Raw genomic sequence first — 12718 nt, 5'->3', positions numbered from 1 at the left:
CCAGGAAGCTGCTCTCCAACAACCCACGTGACCAGAAGGAGCATCACAGAACACAACAGTCACCTGCAGTAGGGGGTCATCAACTTAGTGGCTCTCCAGGGTCCCAGGAGGCAAAGGAGCAGAAACTGCAGGCTCTATGGGCACTAAGAGGGACCTTGGAAGCCTCTCTTGTCCCCTTTTTTCCTCCAGCTCCTGAGGTATGCAGCTCATTCTCAACACATCCTTGCCTCGGCCAGGGCAGCGAGTTCCCCTAACTTCCAAATGAGGACCTCACGGACCCAATGTGGCCTGCTCTTGTCTCAGGATTTTTGACACAGAGTCCAGTACCTTGGAACATTCTGTCTTATCTGAAATCATCACCCAAGCCCCCAAGCCTCTCTCTGCTCTGAAGGACCCCCCAGGAGTAAAAAGCATTTTCCAAGTGTCTCAGCACACACTCAGTCATTCATAAAGAACCAAGGCCAACAAATACTTCTGAGTACATGGAAACCTGTGATTCCGTACTCCAAATAAATCACATCATAAAAAGGAGAAAATAGGGGCTTAATCCCTTGTACCTACACTATGACAGGTGGGACCATCCAATTCCAGGTACCCACAGAGGTGGACTGCAGGACCCTAATCTTGACCTTCCAAGGCTGTGCTGGGCAGGGCCCTGGCCCAGGAAGAACCCTGGGAAGCTTTTGGATCCTCCTGCCCATGCTCTGGACCCTTTTCTGAGCCTGACTCTAAAACTCAGCAGATTGAACAGGACTTGCTGGTTATACTTTGGTCAAGGGTGTAACCTCCTATATCTCTAATTCCTCACAGAGTTCTTGCCATGTTCTCCCACCTGTCCTGTTCTCAGACCTCCAGAGTTAGAGGTGATAGGCTACTGACTGGTAACTCCATCTGGATGTCTAAGAACATCTCCTACATAGCAGATTGTTACAGAACTCTTGACGTCCACCACCCTCAATCCTATTCCTAACAAAATCCCCCCATCTCAAGCACCATGGTCTTCGAGCTGCTCAAGTCAAAATTTTAGGTTTCATTCATCCCTGGGGGCTATTGTTCCCTCGCTCTGCATTTTCATTTCATGAATAAGTCCTGCATCTCTCCAGAACATTTTTTTTTTTTATTGTTTCCACTTCTCTCCGTGTCCATTAATTTCATGATGTTCCGGGCTACCACTGATTCTCACCTGGATGTCTATAGTGACATCCCCAGTTGTCCTGGCTTCTGCTGCCACCTGCCTACAACTCACTCTCCATGCAGCAGGCAAAATGTCAATGTAACATTTACATCTAAGTATGCTACTTGCTGATGAAAACCATCTAAAGGCCTTCCAACACACATGTGATAAAATCAGAACTTCTGACTCTCAGATGGCAAAGACTAATAGTGCTGCCCATCCAGTATCCATCGTTCTGTTGTGCCTTCTTATCAGAACACCTTCAGGGCTGGAATCATGAATATGTAATGCTTAGTTATCAGGTTGGTGCAAAAGAAATTGCGGTTAACATAAATCCCTAATTTAAACTGGCTCAGCTTTCCCATACAACTGAAGTTGAAGAAAATTACATTTGTTTTATCTGAATTCCTTTCTTAGAAAACCAACCACCAGGACTCACAGATAGTATCAAGGAACTGAAACTTTCCAACAGTGCATTGGATAATGAGATGCACCTGCTGCTTGTTGACCAACTCCTCTTACTCACCCCTTCCTGATTCCTGTTTTCCTGTATGTAGTTACATTCATGTCCCACTAGATACACCTCTAATTTTAGTTGGGGTGGGAGACTGACTTAAAGCTGATCTCCTATGTCCTGGCTGATGGCATCTGCATTAAAGCCTTTCTTCTCTGGAAACACTCCTTGTCTTAATGATTGGCTTTCAGTGTGGTGAGCAACTTGACTTAGGCCAAACCCGCTGCATTCAGCAACATAATTTCTAATCTTTCTTACAACCAGAAGTCATCAGCTTTGTGATTCTGGGTAATGAAATGGAATCCTACTAGAAAGTTCTTCGAGAATTTTGACTTTCCTGTTGCAAGTTTTACCACACACTGGTTGCCCTTTCTTTCATGTTTCCTATCTGGGATACAATTGTGATGGCCAGAGCAACCATAACTATTTTGCAGTGGTGATGTAAAGTCTAAGAGGCTCCAAAAGAATACGTCACTGAGCCTTTTCAGCCATTAAAACTATCTACCTCCACCTCGGACTTCCCATTACCTGATAGAATGAACCTCCTTCTATTGATCTCACTGTGTTGAAGATGGAGTTTCCCAAATTTAATTGCAAATTATCCACATGGCCTATCAGGGCCTGCATCTTCTGGTCCCCATCTAGTTCTTGGACTCTATTGTCTACATCTTTCTGGTTGTTCAATTCATTCTTTCTCATTTTTGTCTCAAGACTTCCCATAAGTTAACATTTCCATCTCTGTACACAACCATCCTTATTTCATTGCCTTTTCTCACTTGCAATGCTTACATGTATCTTTTTATTAGCTGACTCCTAATGCTGGAATTAAAACTTTATGGGAATAGAAACCTCAACTGAGTTTTTAATCACTGAATATGTGGTACCTAAAAGAATAGTGGTAAGCACTTAGTAAACATTTGCTGAATGAATGGAAGGAATGGGTCCAACTCTCAAGTGCAATTTCTTCAGTGTTCGAATTTTTGAACCTAATGTACAGTCATAATGAGATGTTCTTTTGGAACTTTACAATGGAAAAGATAATGCACATATGAAAATTTGTTACTTGGACTGTTATGGCTGGTGTGTTTTCTCTCTGCAGTTCCATATACAGAAAAAGCAAAATCATGAACAGAAGACTATTAGGAGAGGATGAAATAAACAGGCCTTGTTGTTGTGCTTTTCTGTTTCCTGTTTGTTTGTTGTTATTTGTTGTTTTCTGTTTATCTTTGATAGTTTGGAGAAATTTCTGAAAGTAAAACAAATAAGCTTATTTTTTTCTAATTTAAGACCAAATTTTTAAATCTATATCACATCTCTACTTATCTCTTTTTCAAAGTTCAGTTTCATTTGCATTCATTTTCTTCTTAGTTAGAATTTCTAATATGAAAAATCATTTTTAAATTTTAATCTTTAATGATCTATTGTTTCTTAAAGTGGTTTAAATTCTTAAATATGTTATGCTTTTTATTTTACTTATATGTTCTTTCTAGATTTTCAGGTAGAAGATTTAGTGCTTTTTTATATTTTTGTTTTTTTCTAAAAATTTATTTGAAATTAGATACACCTCCAATTTCTCTTTTAAATTTATTCTTGGAAACTTTACGTGTCTAAATTTATTAATTTACCTATTGTTTTCTCTTTAATCTCAGGAATACTTAATGATGGGCTTAGTGATTTCCAAATATATGAAAATTTTTGTTGTTGTTGGCTTTGAGGTTGAAAAACACAATATGATATTGATTATTTAGAATGTATTGATTATTCTCTCTTTGTCTAATTCATGAGCTACTTTTGAAAACATAACAAAATGTATATTCTTTATTTGTTCGATATACATTTGTATAGTTTTAGATAAAGCTTATGGATCAAGTTATTTATACCTTTTTAGCTTTTTTAGTTTTGTCCTTTCAACATTACTAACCAGCTTACTAATGGACTAGTTAAAATGCCTTTTCTACCTATTTCCCCTATACTATGCATTTAATTTAAAATTTCAAAGTTATACATTTATTTATGTTAAAGATTTACATAGCTTCTTATCAATTGTTCTTTACAACCGTTCTTTGTAAAGTCATTTTTGATATCCTGTGATTTTCCCTTTAAGTGGTGTTGAAGGGAAATAATAAAGCAACTGAGACAAGGTGCTAAGATCCAGAAGACAGACATAAGTCAATGTGTCAATTTATTTGGAAATTTAACTATACAACAGCAAGAGAAAAAAGTGTTGTAGATCAGCAACAATGACATAAAAAAATAACAGAAAGTGAGTCTCAAAAATTTTAAGAAGTTTTCTCACACACACACACACACACTCACACACACACACAACAATCAAAACAGCTATGGAGCATAGGAAACAACATAAAACAACTAATGTTTAAAATACAGTGATTGTTCATGTAAAGGCAGATAGAAGAATATTTTGAAGCAGAAATACAAAATTTCATGATAGTTCTAGACAAAAGGAAAATAAAATGCAAAGTGGACACTCATCAGCCTCAGAGAAAAATTGGGAAAAATTGTGTATCAGAAATTAAGATTAAATTACAGTGTTCCTCAGACAGGGCATGAATTAATTGAAAATATAGTGTTAGAAATAGGGGATAGAAACAAAGCTAAGAGAATAAAACAGAATTAAGAATGTTTCAAAAGAATTAGGAATAGCTGTGGAAGATAAGATATGCAAGGAGAATCTGGCAGAGGTGTAATTGGAGTAACTTATTTCTTTCATTTTTTTTCTTTGAGGAAATATGAAACGTTGAAATAGAATTAATTTTAAGACTATAACAGTCTCATAAACACACACAGGCACACACGTACTAACATACAGGCACACACACACACACACTTTCTTGAAATAAAACAAAATTTGAATTTACATATTGAGAGGCACCTATCATACATCTGAATGTTTTGGCCCAGAGACAAAATTCAAAAATATATTGTAACAAAAATTAAACCTTAAAAATTATGTGATGTGTGAATCTTCAAGTGTAAAGACCAAGTCACTTACAAAAAAAAAATCAAGTTGATCTTAGATTGAAGCCCCAGATCCACATCAGGCCCCAAGTCAATACCATTGCCTCAAATGGACCTCATGCCCAGCATGAACAATAAGCCACAGGGAGACATCCATCCCCAGATAGATAGTCCACAGATGAACATCCGGCCCCAGGTAGATACCAGGCCCCAAATTTACTTCAGGCCCCAGAGGGACACCTAAGCCTCAGGTGGACACCAAATCCCAAGTAAACATAAGGTCCCAGCTGGACATCAGTCCTCAGCTGGACATCAGTCCTCAGCTGAACACCAGTCTCCAGGTGAATACTTGGTCCCCAGCTGAATATCAAACCTCAGGAGCACATCAGGTCCCATGTGGACAGAAGGCCCAAGTGGAAATCTAGACCCACGAGAAACATCAGGTCCCTGAGAGACACACAGGCTCAGGGGAGCACCAAAGCCCTTGATGTAATGAGGCCCCACATAAAAATCCAGGAGCCAGGTTTGTATCATGTCCCAGGTGAATTTCAGACACCTTGGAAACATCAGGCCTCAGGTGGACACTGGACTCAAGGTGTACATCAGGACCCAGGTTGATCTTCAGGCCCCAGATCGACACCAGGTAGTAGGTGGACATCAGGTCACTGGAGGATATGCAGGTGCCAGGTGGATATCTAGCTCTAGGTGGACACCCCAGGCCTCAGGGAGACATCAGAGACCAAGTAGTCACCCAAGCCCCAGAAGAATATCCTGGACACATGCAAACAACAGGCCCCAGATGCACACTTAGGCCACAAGTAGACATCAGGCCTGAGGTGGACATCAGGCTCTAGGTTGACACCCACGCCCCAGGTGGACAACAGGCCCCAAGTGAACTCCAGGCCCAGCTGAACATCAGTTCCCAGGTGGTCTCCCAGACCCCAGGTGGAAATCAGGCCCCAAGTAGACATTAAATCTCAGGTGGATGAAAAGGCCCCTGGTGAACATCAACCCCCAGGTTGACACCCACGGCCCAGGTGAACACGAGGCTTCAGATGAAAACCAGGCCCAAGGTGGACATAGGTCCCTGACAGATAACAGGTCTCAGGTGTATAGCTAAGCCCCAGGTTGCCACCAGTTTCCAGGAGAATACCCAGGCCTATGGGGATACTCAGACCCCAGGTGGATATAGGCACCAGGTAAACACCAGGCCCCAGGTGGACATCAGGGGTCAAGTGGACACACAGGTTCCAGGTGTATATCAGGCCCCAGGTATATACCATTTTTCTGGTACATAAGGTGTACATCAGGCTCACAGGTGGACACCCAGGCCCCATAAGGACACCAGCCTACAGGTGAGCATCAGGCTCCGGGAGGATACCCAGGCGTTAGGTAGCTATCAAGCCCTAACAGGACACCAGGCCCCAGGGGGGCATCAGGGCCCAACTGGGCATTCAGGTTCTAGGTAGACACCCAAGCCTCAGGTAGCATCAGGGCCAAGGTGGATACTAGACTCGAGGTGGACATCAGGCCCTAGTTGGACACTAGGCCCTAGGTAGACACCTGGGACCCTGGTGACCATCAGGTCCCAGATTAACTCCAGGTCTTAGGTGAACATCTGGTCCCAGTTGGATATGAGGCCCCAGGAGCACTTCCGTCCCCAGGTGGATATCAGCTTCCAAGTTGACATCAGGCCACAAGTGGACACTGGGCTTGAGGTGTACATCAGGCCCCGGGTGGACATCCAGGCCTCAGCTGTACACCGGGCTCAGGTGGAAACCAAGGCACAGGTAACACCATGCCCTAGGTGGTTACCTAGGCTTCAGGTGGACATCAGACCCCAGGTGGACACCTGGGCCTCAGGCGATCATCAGGCCCTAGGTGGAAACTCAGGCCCCAGGTGCACATCACTCTCCAAGTGGACACCCAAGACCCAAGTTGATACCAAGGTTCCAGGTGGGCACTGGGCCCCAGATGAACACCAGGCCCCGGGTGGGGCTCCAGGTGGACATCAAGCCTCAGGTAGATAGTCCTCAGGTGGAAATAAGGGCCCAGTTTGACACTACACCCTGGGTGCATACCTAGGTCTCAGGTGGATGCATAGCCTCCAGCTCAACATCAGGCTCCAGGTGGACACCCAGGCCCTAGGTGAACACTGGGTCTTAGGTGGACATTAGGCCCCAAGTGGACAACCAGCCTTAACATGGACATCTGGCCCTAGGTAGACAGCAGGTCCAAAGTGCACATGAGGCTCCAGGTGAACACGGGTCCCCAGGGACACCTTTGTCCTCAGGTGAACACCAACACCAAGGAAGACATCCACCTCCACCTGGACATCATTCCCCAGGTGTACACCTAGGCCCTATGGGAGGACCAGGCCCCAAGTGAGTATATAGATCCCTGGTGGCCATTAGGCACCAGGTTGACACCCAGGGCTTAGGTGGACATGAGGCCCCAGATGAATGCTAGTCCCCAGGTGGATAAATAGTCCCCAGGCATACATCAGGTCCAAGGTTCATACTCAGTCTTCAGGTGAACACTAGGCCCCAGGCAGACACCAGACCCCAGGTGGATGCCAGGTCCTAGGCAGACACCAGTCTTCAGGTGGACAGTGGGCCCCCAAAAGGACATTATGCCCATTATGCCCCAGGTTGATACCTAGGCTCCAGGTGGACACTAGGCTACAGGTGGTTATCTATGCCCCAAGTGGACATCAAGCCTTAGGGGAATTCCTAGTCACCATCTGAACATCAGGCCACAGGTGGATGCCCAGGCTCTTAGTGAATATCAGGTCTCACATGGACATCAGGCCCCAGGTGAACATCAGGCCCCAAGTGGATACCTAGGTTCCTGGTGAACATCAGGACCCAGGTGGCACTCAGGCCCTAGAAGAACACTCAGGCCAAAAGTGGAAATCAGAACCTATGTGGACACTCAGGGCCCAGGTGGCTACCAGGCCCCAGAGGAAAACTCCAGGCTCCAAGTGAACAACCTGGCCCCAGGTTCCAGGTAGACGCTGGAATCCAAATCAGCACCAGGCCCCAGATGGACACCCAGACCTGAGGTGAACATCAGACCCCAGAAGGTCGTCTGGCCCGAGGTGGACATCAACCCCCGGTGGATACCTAGTCCCCAGGTGGATATCAGGCCCCAGTTTGACTTCAGTCCCTGGGTAGATACCTAGGCCTCAGGTGGATATCCAGTCTCTAGCTAAACATCAGGCTCCAGGTGGACCCAGGCCCTAGCTGACTGGGGACTAGTGTTCATATGGGGCCACATGTCCATCTGGGCCCTTGGTGTCAACTTGGGGCCTGATGTACATCAGATGCCCAGTGTTCATTTGTACCCTGATGTCAGCCTGGGAGCTGGTGTTCGCTGGAGGGCTGAAATCCTCCTGGTGCCTGATGTCCAACTTGAGACTTTGTTTCCACCTGGAGACTGATGTCCACCTGGGACCAGATGTCCAACTGGAGCAAGATGTCTACCTGTAGCCTAGAACTTCACCTAAGGCTTGAGGTTCCCCAGAGCCTATGCATCTACCTAGGGACTTGTGTCCAGGTGGGGCCTGAGGTCCATCTTGGGCCTGGAATTTACCTGGGTGTTCCCAGGGAGTTGGGTAAATCCAGACAACTGTGGCTCACCCAACCCAGGGGCCCACGCAGCCTGCACCACCGCCGGGGCTGCGCTGTGGAAGAGTCACCAGCCAGCCAGCCCTGGCCCATGAGGGGGACTTCCCCCGCCCAGAAGTCCACCCTCAGCAGGGATACACGGCTATGGAGGAAGCAGCGAATACCTTCCAAAGTTTGTGGAGACTCTTCTGCCACACCAAAAGTTTCATCATCAGCTGCAATGCCCACTAGGGCTCAGAGACACCTCCGGGATGTGGACTAGCAGTGTCTTTGCTGGGCACCTGCAGTGTTGACCAAGAGAAGCCTCCACATCATATTCCTCCACCTCCACGTTCCGCATCCAAAGTTCTCTCAACATTTCTAAGCAGGAGAAATAAAAAGAAACTGAAATGAGAAAGAAAGAGAGAGAAAGAAAGCCATGAGCAAAAAAACAAAACAAAACAAAACAAAAAAAAACCTTTGGAAATCATAAACTGTCCCAAAGCAAATAACAAATTCTTGTCTCTTTAAACATTCTATGCTACTTCAATGATGAATGATTTATTTTTTTTTTCCACTGGCAATTTGTAATGATTAACTTCTCTGGCTTTAATGAATACAAACTGAATCACATGTGGGAAGATATTTGTACTATATGAAGCATTTCAAATTTTAAAACATTGTCCAATTTTTTTCCATGGATTAACAATTAATGGGAAATTTACAAAATTGCTGTGTTAATGTCTCCTCAGAATAATTAGATGCGAATAATCACGAGTCCCATCTTCAGGACCTCCTTCAGCCGATTTCCACCAGGGGAGGGACAGCTTCAGGGCGCCTGCTGGGGTCATCTCATGACCCCCCATCAGATCCCATTCTGGACCCCTCCGAGTGAGAATGGATGGGCTGAGCACATCGACTGAGGCAGGCAGGGCCTGGCTGCAGCCCACAATCATCCCATGGGCCTCAAGGCGTGGAGTCAGCTGAAAGGTCACTGACCCGTGAGCCCTCTGCCTCCCTCCTTTCAAAGAGCGGTGACCTGCCGTGACTCTCAAGGGCCTGGGGCTCCTTCAGGCTGATCCCGCTTCCCAGGACACGTGTCAACAGGTCCAGGGGCCAATCCTAGGTGGAGCCAACGCGTGGCACTGGCGTAGCCTAGAGCAGATGGTGTGAACGTGTGTCACTGAGGGCCCACGGGGCGATGGCGAAGGAAACAATGGTGTCCAGGCATGTGCCCGGTGGAAGGGGGGCACAGGTGACCTTTCCATGAATGCCAGGGAAAATCAAAGAACGCCTGGGATCTAGCTGCGGGCCAAAAGTTTCAGGGGGCCAGTCCACCCAGGAGCAGAGGGGAGTCTCCTTCTCAGGAATGAGACTGGGTGTGCAGAGGAAATGCGACAGCACCTGTCCCAGAAGACAAGGACCTGTCTTTCAAAGGAGGAGGGAGGCAGAGGGCTCAGATGCGGCCGTGAACTTTCAGTGGACAGCAGGCCTTGAGGCCTGTGGGATGATTGTGGGCTGCAGCGAGACCCTGCCTGCCTCAGGAGATGTGCTCACCCCATGCTTTCTCACCCGGAGTGTCCATTATCGGATCCCAAGCGGAGTCCTGAGTCCCAAGCAGGGGCCCTGAAGCTCCCCCTCCCCCGCTGGAAATCGGGGCAAACCCAAGCAGGTTTGCAGAGAGAAACAATCATGACAGGGATCTCCAGGACGTGTCTCCCTGATGGACTGGGAAGTGATCCTTCTGGAAGATATCCAGCCAGACCAGGAAGCACGACAGCCCCGGAGAAACAGGGGATACACAGCCAGAGGGAAGACGGAGCAGAGGCCAGAGCCCAGGCCGGGTACAGCACCGTGCCACTGCCACGGGCTGAAGGAGAGGGGTGCCAAACGGGTGGCTTGTCCAGTGAGGCCAGCGTTCCAGTGACTGGGATTGTGGCGGCCGCTGGGCGCCAGGGGCTCTCCTGCTGCAGCCTTGGCAGCGGCTGGATCCGGGGTCCGGTAGGGGGCCGCGTGGGAGAGGGGGCCGCGGGCGGCGTCCCAGCTCCAAAGCCAAGATCCCCAGGAGTCCTGTCCTCAGGAACTCCTTGGGCCGATTTCCACCGGGGGAGGGGGAGCTTCAGGGCACCTGCTGGGGTCATCTCGCGACCCCCCCGTCAGATCCGATTCTGGACCCCTCCGGGTGAGAATGGATGCGCTGAGCACATCGACTGAGGCAGGCAGGGCCTCGCTGCAGCCCAGAAACATGCCATGGGCCTCAAGGCGTGGTGTCAGCTGAAAATTCACTGACCCGTGAGCCCTCTGCGTCCCTCCTTTGAAAGAGCAGTGGCCTGCCGTGATTCTGAAGGGCCTGGGGCTCCTTCAAGCTGATTGTGCTTTCCAGGACACGTGTAAACAGGTCCAGGGGCGATTCCGAGGTGGAGCCAATGCGGGGCACTGGCGTCCCCTAGGGCAGATGGGGTGAACGTGTGTCACTGAGGGCACACGGGGCGATGGCGAAAGAAACACTGGTGTCCAGGCATGTGCCCGGTGGAAGGGGGGCACAGGTGATCTTTCCATGAATGCCAGGGAAAATCAAAGAACGCCTGGGATCTAGCAGCAGGCCAAAAGTTTCAGGGGCTCAGTCCACCCACGAGCAGATGGGAGTCTCACTCTCAGGAATGAGACTGGATGTGCAGAGGAAAGGCGACAGCACCTGTCTCAGAAGACAAGGACTTGTCTTTCGAAGGAGGAGGGAGGCAGAGTGCTCAGATGGGTCAGTGAACTTTCAGTTGACAGCACGCCTTGAGGCCCATGGGATGATTGCGGGCTGCAGCGAGGCCCTGCCCGCCTCACTAGGTGTGCTCAGCCCATGCTTTCTCACACGGAGGGGTCCGGAATCGGATCTGAAGCGGTGTCCTGAGACCCCAGCAGGCGCCCTGAAGCTCCCCCTCCCCCGGTGGAAATCGGCCCAAACCGAAGCAGGTTTGGAGAGAGAAACGATCATGACAGGGATCTCCAGGAAGTGTCTCCCTGATGGACTGGGAAATGATCCTCATGGAAGACATCCAGCCAGACCAAGAAGCATCTATGCCCCTGAGAAACAGGGGATAAACAGCCAGAGGGACGACGGAGCAGAGGCCAGAGCCCAGGCAGGGTACAGCACCGTGCCACCCCCACAGGCTTAAGGGGAGTGGTGCCTAACGGGTGGCTTGTCCAGTGAGGCCAGCGTTGCAGTGACTGGGATTGTGGCCATCTCCCATTCCCGGCTTCCTCTTTCAGCCTGTGTCGTGGTGTGGCTTCTTTTCTCAGAGAAGAGCCCTGAAAAGATGCAAGCCTCTTCTGTGATGTGGGCCTGCTCCTCTCCTGCAGGACAATGAGCTCCCGTGCGGCTGTCGTCCGTGGCTGGAGTGTGTTCGTCTTGATCCCAGAAAAGAGGCCGCACGGGATGGGGATGAGATTTCAACGGCTCCGGGAGCGACGCATCTCCTCACGTGGTCGAGGCCTTCAGAAACCCAAGTGGAACCGCCGAGGAAACGGTGGAAAAGGGGACACACGACCCAGGCAGAGACTCGGAAGGACCCTTACCAAAGACATGCTGACCGGCAAGAAATCGCTTTTTGGCGCACAGGGCACATTGCTGCAAACACACAGACACACACACACGCACGCACACACACACACACACACACACACTCCTACACGTCAACCGACAGAGAGAGGGCAAGAAACTCACAGAGAGTGACAGACAGAGAGAATCGAAAATGGGAGACACACACACACACACACACACACGCACACACACACACACACACACAGTCATAGAGCAGGGGCGCAGAAAGAAACACCCCCAGGCAGCCGCTGTGGCTACGGGGTTCGACTCTCGACCAGAACGACCCTCGGTTGAGAGAGCAGCCCACGGGCCTGCAGGCCGACCCGTCCTCGTGATCCCGGGGGCACGACTTCTGGGGAGACTCACCCGAACAGCGTCCGGGCGGGCCTGAGGCAGGGATGCGGCGCTGCTTCCCTCGGACTCCTCCTGTGCTTTCAACAATCTGGTCAACCCTTTGCCACGACTCCTGGCGTCCGAAGACAGTCCTGTCGACCCCGTGGAGAGGTCAGGCTGGAGCCTCGGAGCCCCGACACCCAAGCACCGCCACGGAGGGCTCCTGTTTGCCAAGCGTCGGGGCGTGGTTTCCGTGACAACCGTGGGAACCACTGTGACGGCAGCCCCCCGCCCGCTCGCGCCTCGCGCATGCGCATTGGCTCGGCCGCCCCGCGCTCCGCTGCGGGCAGACAGGCTGCGTCCCCTTTAAACGATGGCGGCCGCTGGGCGCCAGGGGCTCTCCTGCTGCAGCCTTGGCAGCGGCTGGATCCGGGGTCCGGTAGGGGGCCGCGTGGGAGAGGGGGCCGCGGGCGGCGTCCCAGCTCCAAAGCCAAGATCCCCAGGAGTCCTGTCCTCAG

General features: G+C 49.6%; 1 long non-coding RNA gene across 5 annotated transcripts in view; it reads right to left on the bottom strand.

Annotated features, from left to right (window-relative positions):
• LOC139361347 (uncharacterized) overlaps positions 1 to 12514 on the bottom strand; it is a 75503-nt gene extending 62989 nt beyond the window's left edge. Inside the window, exons 1-3 of one of the 5 annotated variants that reach the window (XR_011618906.1) lie at positions 12234 to 12418; positions 8461 to 8680; positions 2834 to 2934 (exon numbers count right to left, since the gene is read on the bottom strand). This is a non-coding gene — a long non-coding RNA (uncharacterized lncRNA). Of the gene's footprint in view, positions 1 to 2833; positions 2935 to 8460; positions 8681 to 12233 lie in introns of those variants that run through there. The other 4 variants (XR_011618904.1, XR_011618907.1, XR_011618905.1 and 1 more) reach the window with 4 other exon arrangements.
• Between the last annotated feature and the right edge of the window lie 204 nt (positions 12515 to 12718).

Source organism: Macaca nemestrina, unplaced genomic scaffold, assembly GCF_043159975.1.
Source record: "Macaca nemestrina isolate mMacNem1 unplaced genomic scaffold, mMacNem.hap1 Scaffold_44, whole genome shotgun sequence".
NCBI lineage: Eukaryota > Metazoa > Chordata > Mammalia > Primates > Cercopithecidae > Macaca > Macaca nemestrina.
This window is presented reverse-complemented; position numbering and strand designations above follow the sequence as displayed.